Here is an 18,446-nt window from a genome sequence, read left to right as displayed (position 1 = left end):
AGCATTTCTTCTTGCACATCACACCTTCTTTTTCAGATCCTTCCCTCTTTCCTTAGATACATCTTTTAGAAGTTCCTTTAGTAAGGTGCTATTGGTAGTGAACTCAGTTTTTGTTCATTGGAAAATGTCTTTATTTTCTCATGTTTTTAAAATATCTCATTGCTAAGTAACATTTTGAGGTCAACAGTTATTTTTTCCTTGTATTTTGAACATATTTTTCTTATCATTTGGCTTCCTTTATTGTTGTTGAGCAGTCAGCTGGTAGCTAATTGTCTTCCCTTGGTATTTAATCTCTCTGCCCCTCTGTCCTCTTCTTTCTCTTTTCTCTTTGCCTTCTCTGAAAACCTTCTAATTTATATGTGAATATAGGAATATAAATGAAAGATATATATGAAGATACTTATGAAAGATATTAATCCCAAGGTTCAAGAAGCCTAATGGACTGCATGTTGACACATCCATTAAGGTTCTTGAACCTGGGTATAGGCATCTTTCATCAGTTCTGGAAAGTTCTTACTCATTAGGTCTTTGAACATTATCTTTCCTCCATTTTTTCTCTTCTCTCTTCTGAAACTTATTATACGTAATGATGAAACTCATTAGAAGTTGAATCTTCTACTATAACCACCATATCTCTTAAACTTTTTTATTTTCTCCCTTTTTATTTGTGTACAATTACTTTCTAGGTTTTTTCTCATTTCTATCTTTTAGTTCACCAATGCTCCCTTTACCCGTATCCCTTGAGTGGAGTCGTTGGTCCACTCAAATTAGCAAATGCTCTGAGAGAAAACATGAGCTCCAGAACTGGCTTGTGCTACTTAATCACACTTGCATGCCATTTCTGGGCTATATCTTCCTTTTATTTTTGTGTCCTAATTAGCCATGATTTTGAGAAATGTTTATAATATTCGATACATTGTTTTTATATATATTATATTCTGGGGTAGATTTCTTTACATATCTATTTCACTACATTGCTAGAGATGGAAATCTGAATTTCTTTTACACTTAATGTATTTTGCCTAGTATTTTGGTTGTTTTTGTAATGTGCTATATTGTTCTTAGGTTTCATTCCTTGTGGGAAAAATTCCTATCTGATTCATGTTGAAGTCCCCAAGTTAACCAGTGTACTTAAATAATACTTGTTGAGTAAATGATTTAATAGTTAATGTAGTTTTCTCACATTACTCAAGACCTGATTGTGGGGAAGTATCAGAAGAGGGAATGCCACGAATTTAACCTTTAAGAACTCAAGTACACACCAGTTCTACAGGGAGGAATGCCTGTTCAAATCCAAACTCTTCTTTCATCTCCTATTTGTTGGAGAATATTAGAGAAACAAAATATTTTCTTTAGATGCTGACAGAATTGTACAAAAATTTATTTTTCATGAATTATTTTACATTTCTAATTATTTTTAAAAGACTGCTAAAATAATTTTCAAATTCCAGACCACAAAAATTAAAATGCAAATAAATTATATAATCAAGGAAGACACTGAAAAGTAGATGGCAAACAATTTTAGAAAATTATCCTCTCTCTGGTCTTCTACCTCATCTCGTCACATAGCAGCTCTTGGTTATATAAATTCCAGTTGAGCATAGCCTTTCCAATTTTTTCATATTTAATCAATTAGAGAACGAAATACTTACATCTATATATCAGTTCCAAATATGAAATTTTTTTGTAGTAAAAAATGACAACATATTAGCAACATCATCTAAAGATGACCAAATCACTCAGAATTAGATGCACCAAACTCCTTATTTTATGAGTTTGACTTAGGATTTGGGATAAGGCTTACCCCTAAATGAGTTTCCACTCTCAATATCCAAAGACGGCCACAGAGTTTATTTCCATGTATGAGAGAACAATAAAATGTTCAAGCCTATAGCTATGGCAAAAAACTTTCTTATGGTTAGGAAGGGTTTGACCTAAATGAAGCACAGGATGAGATACTCATAAGGACTGAAAAGACATCAAAATAATATTTGTGAGTCTCATGATAATATTTGTTTATACTTATTTACTTCTGTCTAATTAAAAAACAACAAAAATAACCCTTCAGTAAGTTAGGACCACTAGGAAAGTGCAGAGCCCCCATATCTCCTCCTATTCAATTTCTGCACCATTTGACAATATTGGCCCAGACCATCTCATCAAAAACATTCACTTCTCCCTTGGTTTCTAGAATAGTAAATTGTTTTGGTTCTCTTTCTATCTTTCTGTCTGCATCTTTTCTCTCTCCCCTCTCTCCATACCCTGCCCTCAGCCATTAAATATTGGCATAATGTGAGATTTCATAGTTCGTCATGAATCACCTCATTAAATCTCATACTTGAACTAATTCCAAGTCACCGTCTCTATGTATTTCTTTTAGTTCTCTAGGTCAGTGTTTCTAATTGCCTACTTAGTGCTTCTAGCATGACATCCCACAGGAAACTTCAATTCACCTTGCAAAAGAGAAATCATAATTTCCCCATTTCATATCTATTCGCTTGATCTAGAAATCCGAGTTTTGTTAATGTCTCACTTTCCTTTACCATTCTCGTATAACTATGGGCAAAATTCAGTTAAATAGTATACAACCAACAGTCTGCTTCTCTGCTTTTGCTCATGAAACTCCCTTCTCTTGAAATTCCAGTAAAAATTTAACTTACTTTTAAGAGCTAACTCTAAAATTTACACTTCTGTAAGTCTCTCTCAATACTCCTCAATGAAATGAATCATTTCTTATTTTTAATTTTGTGAGGTTTTTTTTACATGTCATTCTTATTAGGTAAAATAACTGCATGCACATGTAAATCCCTTCCTATAAATTGTGAGATTGAGGGTGTGACCAGTCTCTTAATTGTTTGTGTATCTCCCACTGAACCTAATATAATGCCACGAAGTGTTAGGCTTTCAGTAAGTATTTCTAGAATGAAAGAGATTTGCATGAATATTATACCTGTTTCAAACCCAACCAGGAAAATCTACCAATATTGAAGAAAAAGAAAAGAAAAGAAAAGAAAAAACAGAAGATAACTCCCAAAGAGAACTTTTATGTTTATTTATACTAAGGCTGTTAAAATGAAGGTTGCTCTAAAAAACCCTTCAATTTACTATGGACTCTAAAGTCAATAGAAAAGCCTACTTTAATATGAATAAGCTCTTAAATGGTAACAAAGCAAAGCAGGCAGAGACTACCCCCATCTGCATGCCTGTCCCAGGGCATACACACACATTCAGAATTTGGCCAGTGCAAGAAAGACCCAATATCAATTCCAATTCAGTGTAACATATGTTTAGCATTTACTATATATGGGACAGTTTTCAAAGGTGTTCTTCTAGCATTCCTTTTGCTTTACCAAAAAATTTTCTCTTCAATTGAGAATGACTCTTGTCTCTAACCAAGAGCCAATGATATTATTCACAGGATAATTCCATTTTTACTGATAATGTTATTAGCTACTTGAAGTACAGTTACATTTTCAGAGACAGATTTAAGGGTGCTGTGGTAACAGAATGGTTAATGATAGGAATCATGTAAACAATTCTATTAACTTTAGAAATATTTCAAGATAATGCAGAGTGCACTTAAAGATAATGCACTTATTTCTCATAAAAGTGTCTGAAATGTCAGACATTTGCACTTGGCCACATTAAATGAGTTATCCAAAAGAAAGAACCCGCAAATTTTCTTGAATGATTCCTAAAGTATGAGCACAGTAATCACTCAATTTTAAATTATATGCAAAAATCAGAAATAAAAACCATCCTCTTAAATTGACTGTTTTTAGATTCGTTACCCACTTTTAGGATCTCATAATATAATACACTTTTATTGCTTCTGTGAACCACAATGTACATGCTGTACTGTCTACCTCCAACAGGAAAAAACTACTTTTTAACACATGCAATTTAACAATAATAGCCGGGGAAATTTATTTCTGAGTCCTAGGACTGGAATTTCCTGCATTATGTGTATTCCATTTTGGAAATATGGCTGGCTTGGCAGGGTGAAAAATAGATGGCTTTGGCTCTGTTGAGAAATACCACTATGAACTGGACCACTGTGAATCCTGGGGGTTTAACTTTTGTGTTTGGTGAGTTGGGCTGAATTCTGGAGCATGAGCATCTTTGGTGCGCATCAGTAGATGTGTGAGAAAAGAAGTTCTAAACTGAATACCTTTTGGGAAGAAATGGGGGAAAAAATGAAAGTAAGCTATGAATTTATGTAATTATTTACATTATGGTTATAGTAATAGTTATCCAAGAAGGGAGAGCTGTGTCACATGTCTTGTCTATCCATAATCAACTAATTCATTTAGTAAATGCTTGTGATGTCATGGGGCTGTGTACTAGGGGTAAGGACACAGAGTCCAATAAGACATGGCACTTTGTTCATGAACCTGATAACGCTAGTGAGTTTAGTCTTACTAAATTCTTTAACCATCATCAGATCAGATATTGCTTGTAAAAGTGGGTTGCATTCCAGGTTAGAAGATAATTTAGCTTCTGAACTTGCATAATAAAGTAGTAACTTACCTACTACTTATCAGATATTTAAATCTAGACTTGACCATATAATGTATCACCTAAACTAGGGTCATTTTGAGAGTGAAAGGAAGTTACTTACAATTATGCCGGGGTAGCAGACATAAACCAGGAGAGAACCTAGTTTATATATGGTCAACCTGTAAACTCAGAGACTGTCCCTTAATCAATAATGTATGCTACCCAATTCAGGGTTCTTATCATGGAGAGAAACTCTAATGCAGGGGTCCTCAACCCCTGGGCCATGGATTGGTACTGGTCTGTGGCCTGTTGGGAACGGGGCTGCATGGCAGGAGGTGAGCGGATGGCAAGTGAGCAAAGCTCATCTGTATTTGCAGTTGCTCTCCAATGCTAGCATGACTGCCTTAGCTCCACCTCAGATCATCAGGCATTAGAAATTCATAGGAGCACTGGTTCATGGTGTCAAAAAGTTTAGGGACTGTGGCTCTAATCTATCCACTTTCCGAAATGAATGGCTAACAGATGTGGTATTATATGGAAGAGTATGGAAGACATGTTATTCATGCACTTTTCCAGGTATTGCCAGCTCAGCATTTCCTGATGATCAGGAAGGATCAGAAGTTTCCATATATGAGGAGTATTAGCTTAATCTCCTACACAGCTGTTATCTTTAAATTATGTTTTATTGTTCTGAGTCAGTATTAAATGTCAGTACGAGAAAGAACTATGCAGCCATGTGACTTTGCATTTGTGATTATGATAAAAAATGTTTAAAAATTTTCCCACTGTGTCATATAACAGTATGTAAATGGGTCCATATGCTCTCTCCTAGAATGTTTGCTCTCTTTTTAAGAACAAATGAGCTCCTTTCTATTAGATAAAGATTTATATAGGTTTCTAATTCATCCATTTGTGTCTGGCTCCCAGTGGTCAGTCACAAGAATCCATCCTTGAGGTGAAACATTTACATTCTACTAATTTTCATGTTTGGTTTTATCTCTTTTTTGATGTGGCATTGTCTTTCTTCTAAATTGGTTAATTATCCAACATTTTATCTTTTAATATTTAATATTTTCTAATTACTAAATAAAATTTTGGTAATTGGAAAATATTAAATTTTGGGCCTGGTGTTCATGGTCTGCATATCTGACCTCAAACTCCTGGTTATTTGACTCCCTAATATCATCCCTCATGCACTTTTTCCATGTGAACTATTTGCTTTTCCTAGTACATGTATCATACTTTTTTGCCTTTGTGCCTGTGGTCATGCTGTCCTCACTGTTTGGGGATTGGAAGAGAGTTTGTTAATATCTGTAGCGGGGAGTAGAATTGGGAGTTTATTGAGAGAAGAATAAAAAGATTGTCCATTAGAATATTTGTAACCCACTGGACGAGAAATATTTGGAACCCATTGTACATGTTCTGGCCTGGTGCTGTTATGCTTTCTTTTCTTTTTTCTTTTTTGTTGCATGAATTAACCTGTTTATTATAGGCTAGCAATATTTCAAATTGTGGAGCTTCTACTGGTCTTTCATTTCCGTCAGTCTTCTGATGGCAGACAGTACTAAGACAGCAGAAGTGGTGTTGTAGGTCCAGGCACCACCAGCTACTGTGTTCATGCAGGAAACACAGTGCCAGATTCCCACAGCTCTTCTCTTCACCTTGGTTTTGACAGAAGAAGCAAGTGTACTAGGCGTGCTGGCTGATTTCAATTTTCTTCCCATTTTCCTGAGGGAGGTGCCATAATGGGTCCCATATTTACCAACGATACCAACCTTCTTGGTGCATTTAGCCATGTTGCCGCTAACTAGGTTGGAACCCACAGAGACTGTTATGCTTTCAATATGGGAATACTTGTCCTGGAAAATTCACCTCTTGAGTAAGCAGAGACTCATTTTTAGTATAATTTTCTTTTCTGGGGTATGGGGAAAGTGAGTGGCATGGAGATAATACAAATCATGTGTTGGGCACTGGTCTGCTAAAGCCATCTTTTTCTCTGGATGGTCATTCAAACCTCTTAGGCATTTGCTACCTGACTTCTACCCTTCAAAGTCAAAAGTCAGGGCATATGTCCCCCAAAATAGGATTGCAAAAATTTGCCTCATGATTATAATCCTTTAATCTTCTCAGGTGGGAAGGCAAGAATGGGAAATCCTTGGAGTCATTTCCACATATGACTATGAATTCAGGGTCTAAATATTTTTGTAAAGTCACAAAAGAAAAATGTAGAAAGAAAACATAATATATGGCGTAATATTCACAAATACTATTTTTTTCATTGCCCCTTCCTTATTGATTTTCTCCTTTTTTTTTTTATTGTTGTTATTTATTTTTTAGGATGGGTGTTTGACCTGAGTTCAAGCACATTGCAGAGGAATGGTGGAAAGAGATTGCGGTTAGCTAGGTTATATTGAAAGACAACAAAGAAATCGAATACCCACCTTGGCAGTGGCCCAGAGTCCTTCCAGTGGATACTGGTTTGATATAAGCACATAAGACCCATGCACTGGGGCTTGAAATTGTGGTTAGATCTATTTACTTTTCGACACATGAGGAAGTTGGGAATAGAAGTCTGGATTGCCATTGTGAGGCAATTTTTAAGTTAATTAATCAAGCGAGGGGATCCAATGGTCAGGAAGTGGTGGCAGCAGGGTCAGTTTTGCACTCTAGGCCTGCATGTAGGGATTCACGTCATCCTAGTAATTTGACTGTTGTGTGGTCTCAGAGCCATCTCAGCATACCTGGTTGCAAAGCTGTAGAATGCAGACCTTCTTATCTGTTTTTGTGTTGTACTGTCACTGGTGGTTAGAAAATATTTCACAAAGGTATCTGTATAGTGACAATAGTAGTAGGCTAGAGATACAGATGTATTAATTATGATTACATCAGTTAGGGTAATGGTAAAATGTTAGGGAAAATGTTGTAAAACTGGGAATGTGAAAAAAGGTGACAATGTTTTATTCTATTATAATGAGAGATGAATCTTAAAATAATCTTTTACTAGTTGGGAAATTCACTAGAGAAAGAGGTGTGTCCTACTTAGCTCTGAGCCAACAGCGCCTAACACACTGAGGGTATCACTTAATGCATAAAGACTCTTCTAATCCATCTCCTTGACCTTCGCTATGGTCTGAAAGTTTGTGTACCCTACATCCGCACACAAAATTCATATGCTGAAATCCTGACTCCTAAAGAGATATTGCTGGGAGGTGGGGACTTTGAGAGGTGATTATGTCATGAGGGCAGAGCCTCATGAGTGGGATTGGTGCCTTTATAAAAGAGGCCCCAGAGAGCTAGCTTGTCTCTTCCACCACACGAGAACATTGAGTCTGCCAGCGCCTTGATCTTGGACTTCCCAGCATCTGGAACTGTGAGAAATAAATTTCTGTTGTGTATAAGCCACCCAGTCTACGGTATCTTGTTATAGCAGCCCTAATGAGCTAAGCCACCCTTAAACTTTTTTTTTTTGGAGGTGTGTCTGAAAATATTTTTAAATATGATTGATATCTTAAAGATCTCTGTGAGAGAATATTCTGTAACCAACTCAGTAACTTATATTCCAAACTATTTCATTTTTAAAGAATTTTTTTTTTCTGCATTCTAACCTAGATCCTACCTGCCATTATTTAAAACCTTTGTTTTATTCTGTTCTTCATGAAACTGGAATATCATCTTATTTTGTATAAATGCTCTGCTTAAAAGTTGATGGTCCTACCTGGCCATAACTGTCCTCAAGCAGTGAGAAGACAAGTTCCCCATACAGAAAATAATCACAGAATCGTATGAGATGGATCAAGTGCCTAAATGAATGACAAGTATGCAATACATTATAGAGAAGCCACAATGAAAATTATTCACATGGCTATGTGGAGCATTCCTTGGGCCAGAGTGTTATTCCTGCATTTGTTGCTGCTGTGCCTTTCGATATACGTATTTTTTCTTATAACTTTTTAATTTGAAAAATTTCAAACTTAAAAGAAATACTTCCTTTACAAAGATCCACATTTGATTTTTCTTTCTCTCTCTTTGTTTCTCAGCCTTTTTGTTTTTTATTATCACTCCCTGAGAGAGACATTTTAGACATTTATAAAAAATCACTTACCCCATGAAAATTTAAGAGTACAGATAAACTGTGTATATATTTATAATCATTATTATATCTAAGATTGTTTTGCTCTCCAAGAACCAATGTTTACCCTTTTATTTTTCTGTACCATTTGAGAATAAGTTGGAAACATTGTGTAGTTTTCCCCTAAATATTTCATCATTTATTTTTTAAGTACAAGGACCACCTTACATAATCAAATTAAAAATATCAAAATCTAGAAATTTAACATGGACACAATATTATAATCTAAAACACTCAGTCTGTATACAGATTTATCAACTGCCCCATTAATACTATTTTGTAGCTAATTTTTCTCAGCCCAGCCAGGATTCTACTTAGAATTCCACATGGTATTTAGTCATTATATCTCTTTAGTCAGTCTTATTCTGGAAAATTTCCTCAGTCATTCTTGACTTCGACATTTTTAAAGAGTATAAGCTAGAATTTGTAGAATGCCCCTCAATTTGGGTTTTCTGATGTTTTGTCTGGATTAGATTCAGATTGTACATTTTCGACCCAAATGCCACTAAAGTGATGTTATGTCTTTCTCTGTACAACACATCGGGAGACACATGATATCAGTGTGTCCTAGTACTAGTGATGATAACTTTGAGCATATGTTTAAGGTAGTGCATGCCAGTTTCTCTACCATAAAGTTACCATTTTTTTCCTCTTGTACTTAGCAAGTAATTTGTGGGGAAATATCTTGGTACTATGTAAAAATCCTGTTTCTCAAAGAACTTCCACCCATTTAGTTTTAGCATCCATTAATAATTTTTTAAACCCCGTCATCTGCTTCTATAGTTTTTACTTGCAATTTTGTTAGGAAGAGTTTTTTTCTTCATTTTCATTTATCTATTTTATTTAATTATTTCAATATGGACTCATGGATTCTAATTTTATCCATTTAGTCATAATCTATGAATTTTAGTGCTCAAATTGTGCCGGTTTTGCCCATGGGATCCCCACCAAGCTGGCTCGTGTGTCCTCTGACCCTTGATTTTGAATCATCATCCTTTTTAGTACCTGAGATAGCTCTTCAACTTGCGTCCTCCTTTGTTGAATTCTGCCATGGTAAGAGACAAGAAAAATGAAACATTGAATCTATAATCAGTAGATTAGGCTCTGTCATTGGTAGATAAGTGTCTTTCAACAGTTTACTCATTTGTAATATGTAGCTAGTAACAGTGTCCTTATTATTTAACTGGGTTGTTGTGGTCAAATAAAATATTGCATAAGAAATGCTAGAAAAACCATAAAACTTCAATTGTATACAAGATTTATTAGTATTAAATTTTTGCTTTTATGATGATAATGACATAAGTCTTATTTTACCACCAAAATACTTTGGATGAAGCAATAGGCAATGACCTAGAAACAAGAATACTTTTGATAAGTACCGAGGATCTGGATGTTATAATAAGTTTTTTTAGAACAGTTCCATTTTCCAGAGGACTTGAAATACACAATTTTCATTCCTTTGATAAAATCCCAAATCACGAGGTGTGGAATTGTCCTCGTAGAATATTATTATTGCCTTAGTAAATCCCTGCCTTTCATTTAAACATTGGCACCTGTTTGATGTACATAGATCACTAGAAAGGCATTTGTTGACATGTTATATCAGTCTCATTTATCCTGTAATGTCTGGAAAGCCAGAGGAACTGAAGTGCAGATCAAGCTGCTTGGAAAAGTCTCATCCCCTGAGAGCAGAACTTTTTTCATTGGTTCTTTTTGTTTGTTTGTTTGTTCTCAGTGTGGTCCTTCCTTTGCAGTCTCAGAAAACCCCCTGAAAGTTTTGCAGTTATGGGGAAGAGGCATTTCTTGGAAGTTAAGCTTTTTCTTGAAGAGTCTTGAGCTAACTTATTATCCAATGAATAAAACTGTCTTTTACTTGGGTGCAAACATTTACACAATTACCAGGGAAAAGAGAATTAATTTGACAAGTGCTATATTATATACAGAAATCTTCACCTGTTTCGGGGGTGGTCCTAGTAAGACTGTGAATTTGTTTCATATCACTTCAGTTGAACTTGGAGTTCTGGCAAAACCTAATAACCCAAAAGCAAATGCCCCTTGATTCTGCCTGGGCTTGTTGGCTGTCAGGTCAACATCTTGCCAGATCTCTAGGTTCTGAGATCAAGTTGCAGAGGTTTGAGTGGTATTTAGGTCAGGTCCTTCATTTTCATAGTTTTCCTAAGCCCAATAATGACTCTTGCAAACACTTTGGAACTGTATGTTAGAGAATTATAAAATAGAAAAAACCCAAACAATAATCTCAGGCTCTTCAACTTACCTACCCCTCACCAATGCCATATGCTAGCTTACCTGGTAGAGAGGCAATGGTAATGAGGCCAGGACAGTAGTGATGTTTCTCAGTCTTAATAATTATGTTAAATGAGCATTAACTATCTATATAGGCCTGTGACGGATACAAGAAATTTCAGACATAGCCCTAACCCTCAAGGAGTTTTTAATCTAGTCTCTTACTATCTCACAGCCTCACTTTGAATACACCTTACTTAGATAGTTTTTGTCATTTGACCTTTTGAGTCTATAGAATAAGTCCCTGAGAGTGGGATGTTCTCTGCTACCATCTTGCGCATGCTTTAAGAAAACATATTTAATCTTTTCTCCACGTACTCACTGTTATTCAGGATTGAGACTCTATAAGAAACAGTTTATGGCAAATTGGAGAAAAGAAGCCTTGAATTTCTGAGTCCAGTTCCTCTCTCCACTTACATAATGTGGCTATGGTAGATTAAAAACAATAGCCACAACATTTTGCAGCCCCTCCCATCATAACTGGAGTTATTTCCACGCCCTTGGAATTTACGTTGGCTGAATGATTTGCAATGTTTTGAATGATTTGCAAAAGGGGACTGTAGCAGTGTGATATAAAGAGACTTGTAAAGAACTTGCACATTAGGCTTCACTCTCTTACTGCTACTGGAACCCTGTAACTGCCACCATGTGAACAAGCTGGGGCTGGCCTGCTGAACGGGAGAGATATGTGGCATAGTGACCCCATCTCACACAGCCAGCCAAGCTCCAGAAGCAGAGACACCTACCTGACTGGTAGCTGACAGCAAAGGCATGAGTTAGTAGAGCTGAGACTAGCTACAGAACTACTCAACTGATTCCAGCTAGAATTGCCATCTGATAAGAATGGTGTGCTAGATAAATGATTGTTGCTTTAAGCTGCTATTTTTAAAAATCTTTTTATTTTGATTCACAAAAGCTGAAAATAGAATAAAGTCTGGTGTATGCTTCACCCAGCTTTTCTTAATGATGGACTCTTCTATAGTTATAGGACCTTACTTCTAAGACTAAAATTAGTCTAGAAATTTAAAACTGAAATTTAGATTTAATGTGTATGTTAAAATTTGCCTTTAGATTTCTCTTCAAGATGGCAAAATGAGCACACACATAATCTCCTTGGCTCTTAACTTTTTTAAAAAGCACAAGTTATGCAGGCTGAGTCTGGGTGGAGCTGTCCTCATGTCCGTGACTATAACTGATTAAGGGACACTTGATTTGCACTCAAAAATACTCCTACAATGACCAGTTAGCACTAGTGATAACTTATATTTTTTCCTTGTCATGTTGATATTGCTGCTCTCATCCTATCCATTTCTTATTTTTTGAAAAAGAGAAAGAAAACTTATGTTTGTTTGTTTGTTCTGGTAAACATAGCCACACTCAAAAACAAGAAGATAAGATCCAATGATCTAGAGCTAACAGAAACCTAGAATGGGAACAAAAGCTAAAGACAATTGGTTCATAGGAAACAGATACTATATACAAACAATAATGGAGGCTGAGCTTCAAAGATCACTTGGTAACAAAGGCATTGCTCATCCCTCAAAAGGCAAAACGCCTGAACTGGGCTCCCCAGATCAATGTTTATTGCTTCTGATGATCAGTAACATGAAAAATTCCACTAACTACCCATCATTGGATCCTGATTCCTGTGGTTCTGGGGTAGAGAAGAGCCATCTGGGTGAAAATAGGAGCCAGACCCTTCTTCATCTAGTCATAGCCCTTAACATGGTGTTACCAGTGGTGGCTGGGAAAAAGATAACTGTCTCTTGGCTTGGTGATACACACCTGAATTGCTAGGTTAAGAGAACCAACCCTAAAACCACCTGGCAGGGAGGGGAGCCTACAAGAAAAAAAACTTCCAGGTAAGATAAGCTTTCAAACAAAATTACAAAATACATAAGAAAATTTTCTGTTGTGAGGATAGTCAGCAGACCTAAGAATATATAGACTTCATAGATGAAGAACTAGAAGTCTATTGAATCTATGGATTCAACACACGAGGAATTAGAAATAATGGTGTAATATAAAAATATGTTAAAGTAAGTACTTTGGAATAATCAAATAAGGAAAATCATTAAAGAGGAAATGAGAACAAGGGATTATTAATCAAGGACAAGCGGGTATTAAAAAGATTCACCTAAAAACTTTGGAAATGGAAAGTGTACTTACTGAAAAAATATTGTAGCTGATAAGGTAAACTGTAGACTAGCCATCTGGGCCAAGACTAGAGCGAGGCAAAGGAGGCACCCAGGGTGCAAATTTCAGGAGGCAACTACTGTCAGGTACAGATCTTTAGCTTGCACAGACTGAGAGTGAATGCCTCCTGAAACTGTGCCCTCTGGGCACCATGCTTGCATTACCCTTGTCTCAACTCTAGTGCATATGGCTGAAGAGAAAATTATGAGTAAGAAGATAAAACTGCAGGACTAATCTAGAAAACAGATACAGAGTTTTAAAATGCAAAAAGAGAAGTTGAGAGACAGGGAGAAAAGCTCCAAAAATATCTCTTAAGAGTGCCAGAAGGAGAGAATAAAACAATAGAGAAGAAATATTTAGAGATAACCTGAATATTTACCAGAATTAAGATATTAATCCTTCAATTGAAATAGTTTGTCTTTATGAGATCTTAAACAATTCATTATAAATTACTGAAAATATGAGTCCCCAAAATTCTTGACTGTTCCCTGATCCAGGCCAGTTTAATTGAGTTGAAAAAATTCAATTCAATCTCCAGGCATTGGCACATTAAAAAGGATTGTGGATGGCACCAATGGATTATGTCCTGAATTTTATTTGTCTGACTGGTAAACATTTCTTGATCAAGTTTCCAGAATTCCATTGCTTTGAGCAGCAGTGGCTCAACAGTGACTTGATTGTCTCCTCACTCATTGAAGTTTAGGGCAAAGACTTGTTTGCAGCTAGTAGCTAGGAGTTAGGCTTGAGACATGTTTGGGAACCAGTCTATCTATAGGTCTTTCTTCCTTGCTACCGCATGTGAAATATTTTCAGCCCCCTGTGCTTCTGTTTTTCTGCTTTCTCTGGCAAGGGAGATGTGTTTTGCTTAATAGACTGCAACATGATAGCACAAATCCTTCAGTAGAGATAGTACCGCTTTAATCCTTAAAGCTGTTTGCTTTTCTTTGCTCCTTATCACAACTAAATATGTAGCTACAGGCAGGAAGATGACCATTTTGGCCCAGCTGATGAACAGTTAAAGAAAGAGATGGGTCATTGCTTACTTTATGCTCAGTTTAGCCCTTATGCCAATTTAGGACTAGTAATGCATGCAAAATTCATGTCCCCTTTTTAATGGGGTTCTTTACGACATAGGTGGTAAAGTCTCAAGTTATGAAGAGCTTTGGGGCAGGTGGAAATCCTTAGCATATAGGAGAGGGAGAATTTTGAATAAATAATTTGAATCAGACTTGCAAGACTCTTTGTTTATTTCCAGGTAATTAAAATGTTCTGGATTTGGAGGAGAAATAATGCTTTGGGAATTACTCATTTTAAATTAGAGGTTTGGCATCTCTTTTTAGGAGTGAGTAATTAATTTCTTTTGTGGTGTCTGTGTGCAAATAACACAACAAGAAAATAGCACAGAGCCTGTAGTTGAAATGTGCCTGGGAAGAACTGAAAAATGTCACGTTGCAAATTGGGGCTTAGCAGATGCTAAGTTGAAAATCTTACATGGAAAACACAGAATTTAAATTAGGACAGTGAAAGCTTGGAGCAACGCGCGCGCGCGTGTATGTGTGTATGCGCCTGCGCACACACGCATGTGAGCATTGTGAGTGTATGTGTTCACATGAAAGAAAGACAAAGAGACAGATACAGAGATACAGAGGTTGAGAGAGACAAAGAGAACAAGGAGACAAAGACAAAAACAGATGACTTGAGAGTATGATTAAAAATCAGTAAATAGAACTAAGGAGAGAAAATTTGCCTGGTCCTTATCAAAGCACAAATATAAGACATAAAATAAAGATTACTTATTATGTGTTAGATGTATTATAGAATGTAAAAAAATATACAATAGCACAAACCATTCCTAAGCAGGAGAAATGGAATATGGAAAGAAGTAGGTTGGGTGTAGTTGCATAATATGGTAGTGCAGTATTAAAGGGCAGCACATTTCAGGGTTAATTAAGATTAACTTCCCCCGTTAGATCCCAAGAACTTGCTCATGTGGTCTTGGGTCTTCTTTGTGCAGGGCTTCAGTGAGTTTTATCCTGATGCAGCAGTGTGGTCTGAGGAGCCTCAAAATAACTTAGAGATAAATATCTGTCTAACGTTCATCTTCCTAACTCATGCCATCTCAAACAGAAAATACATTGTAGATCGTATGCTCATTAGGAATACACTCATTCTAGACTCAGTTAATACAATAATCTTTATGTTAGGATCTAGCTTTTACATTTCACAAATCGCTTTCCCATATAGCATATGATTACATCTTTAAGACAAGCCCATGTTGAGAATCTATTATTGTTTTGCAGGCAAAGAAACTGCAGCACAGGAATGTTGAAATACTTGCCCAAGGCTACAGAGCTAGGAAATGGCCTTGAATTCAAGTTTAATATTTTTTCTACTGTGCCATGAGTCTGATTGCCTGCCATATGAAATGTTTTTTATATTCTGCATTTTGTTCAATTTTCTGTTACAACTATGTTAACAAAACAATGCTAGAGTCCAGGTTTATAGAAAAATACCATATCTAATTTCTCTGTTGGAAAGTAATGAAGATCTGTAATAAATATGTGGGTTTTTTTTTTTTTTTCAGTCACAACTTTTATAGAAGGCTGTGAGATTTGGTGGTCTTATGTGTTAAAAATCATTGCTGCATTAATCATGTCAACATAATAGATTTTAGGAAGGCTTTTCTGAGCTCCATTTAAGATAGTTTCTTGTTAACATTGAGTAAAGTGGTTTAACTTTCTGAAAAAGTCCATCCAACCAGGAGCAGAATGACCAGTTCCCTGGCCAAACATAGAGCGAGGAAGTGGGGCTTGCCTTGTCTCTGGCTTATTACTGCGGTTGGAGGGAAGAGGGCACCACATGTTTCCACCTTAAGAAGGTTAGTTTGGGAAATAAAAAGAACCTCATTTCATTTGAATCTTTCAGCTCCATAACCTCAAATTTTCCATTTGAGACCCAGAATTAGACTCAAAAACAGAGGTTTTGAGAGTCAAAAAGAAAATAAGAGGACAGAGTCACTTTCAACTTTGGCGGCACATTACACATCTAAAAGATGGAAATAATGGATGAAAGATGATTAAGTATAATGTTATCCTCTTGTTTAGCAATGCCAATTTCCCCTTGTATTTATCCCATGGGTGGTTTTTTTACATTAATGAATATTAATGACAAATGGAATCAGGTAAGTGTTTATCTCTTTGATTCAGGAAGGCATTCTTGAATAAATGGCTCTCAAAGAAACAATCTTAATAAATTTCCTAAGGATAAAGCTTTGGCAAAGTCATCATTAACTCTGGCATTCAGGTCTCCTAAAAACATTGTGCTTGCCACTGGATACTTCTTAGAGACAGGACTTCAGAAGGTTGGCAAGTTTCATATATCTGAGGAATCTGTATCCATATTCTCTAGTGGGATGTATGAATGTTAAGGTGTTTCAGGCCTGACTTGCCAGAAAGCTGAATCAGGATGAATAAGTCGATGCTTTTCAAATTCAATAAACATTAATTTAATCTCAATTATTTACCTAGGTCTCTGCTAGGTGATTTGACATTTGATCATCTTATAGGTGTTTAAAATGGTGTTACTGCCTCCATTGCACAGAGTGAGGACAAGGAGGCTCAGAGATGCACCTTTGTGGTAGCTCACAGGTGGCAGAAGCAGGATTCCTTTGGACATGAAGCCCTCACATTCTCTGTTACACCCCTGTGGGCACACCAGTCAGGGGACTCCGCATGGTCTGTGACCAAAGGAGCTTTGAGTCACTAGAGAACCTTTGCTTCTTCCAAAATTATTTTTCTAGAAGGGTAGAGAAGAAGTATTTCTAGCACTTGAACATCATGGCATTGGTTTTATAAATAGCAGCCTTCTAAAATGAGGCCCTGGGAGAGAGGTTTCTTATTGGGTGGGAGGAGAAATTGAAATCATTACAAAGTATGATATAAAATGCTCTCCAAAGAATGCTTCCAGGGGAAAAATGGAATTGGTAGCTTATCTGACTTACTTACCCCATTAGAAACCTGAGCTGAGAGCAATTTACAGAGCTGTTTTCAGGTGTGGAAGGTCTTAATATGTGATTTAAATATCCAAAAAAGGGGGCAAGAGAGTTAACTCTAGGGGAAAAAAGGCCAAGAAACAAAAAAGCAATCAACATGCTTCTTGGCTCAGCAGTAAACGTAATTTACATAGTCACAGTAATAACTGGTAAAATTCTACTGGGAAGATGAGGAAAGGAAGATGGGTGTAGTAATGGAGATGAGGAGGTGATGTGAATGTTTCATCTGAAGTCCCTGGACTGTGAGTACAATTGCTGAGTAAAATGTCAGCTCCAGACAGTGAACAGCCTAGTCTCAAAACAGACTGATTCTCTTTTCTTTTCTAGCACTTGAGGCCCTTCAGTTCATAGAAAAAGACTTATAATTTTAAACCTGTATTCTAAAACTAGAAAAATGTCTCTAATATAATTTCTTCCTAACTTCAATTTTAGAACACTAACCAAAGAGATTTTACTATAACCTTTTTTTTTAAAAAAAAAAATAAATAAATAAGTATTAGATTTTTAACTTATTGACATGCACAATAAAACTCCATTTTTACAAATCTGCTGGTCATGATCAACTTTTCGAGGTGGAAATTTGAATCAGGAAGTAATCAGCCTTGAGTTACGGAACAAGTTGCTTCTATGTAGGCAGGTCACTTCCTCTCCCTGGGTGTCAGTTTTCTCATCTGTGGAATGGAGTTGAGCTCAAAATCTTTACAGCTCCTTCTAGCACCACATTTATGGTGACAGAAATGGAGATGCCCGTGTATCTGCAGGCCTGGCCCCCGATCTTAGTACTGATGGGGTCTCCTGGTCTCCTGGGAATACATCCTTAGGCTCAGAGCTGGGCTCGCTTTCATGGGAGTACTCTCCAGGCCTGGCTGCTCCCAGCCGGATGAGCACAGGAATTCTTTAGAAGGCCTCTGAGGACAAGGCAGCCCAAAAATCTATAGCTGGTTTTCTATCACAGACATGAGTGTTGTGTAAGGGATGCTTGTGTCCCAAGAGGCTGACTTCCAGCAGCAGTTTTCTGGGGAATCAGCCTTTGTTGTTATCAGGGAAAACAGGCTAACAATATTCTTACATGTTCACACTTGGTCCTCCATCTGGACGAATGAGTAATCTGACTTGCGGAGAGTGTTTACAGAAGACAGTCAGTGAGAAGAGTCTCTTATAGCCAGAGATAAACACAAAATGGCAAAAGGCAAAGCTTTTCAGAATTCCATCATCAGGCCAGGGGCCAACTGATGCTCCTGGGAATGCTTCCGCCTAACAAACCAG

The 18,446-nt window shown here is 36.7% G+C and overlaps 1 pseudogene; it reads right to left on the bottom strand.

Moving 5' to 3' along the window:
• Positions 1 to 6,020: 6,020 nt before the first annotated feature.
• Positions 6,021 to 6,381, bottom strand: LOC107514527 (annotated as a pseudogene).
• Positions 6,382 to 18,446: the final 12,065 nt, after the last annotated feature.

Source organism: Rousettus aegyptiacus, unplaced genomic scaffold, assembly GCF_014176215.1.
Source record: "Rousettus aegyptiacus isolate mRouAeg1 unplaced genomic scaffold, mRouAeg1.p scaffold_m13_p_3, whole genome shotgun sequence".
NCBI classification, from domain to species: Eukaryota; Metazoa; Chordata; class Mammalia; order Chiroptera; family Pteropodidae; genus Rousettus; species Rousettus aegyptiacus.
Note: the sequence above shows the minus strand (reverse complement) of the source record. Positions and strands in the feature narration are given on the sequence as shown.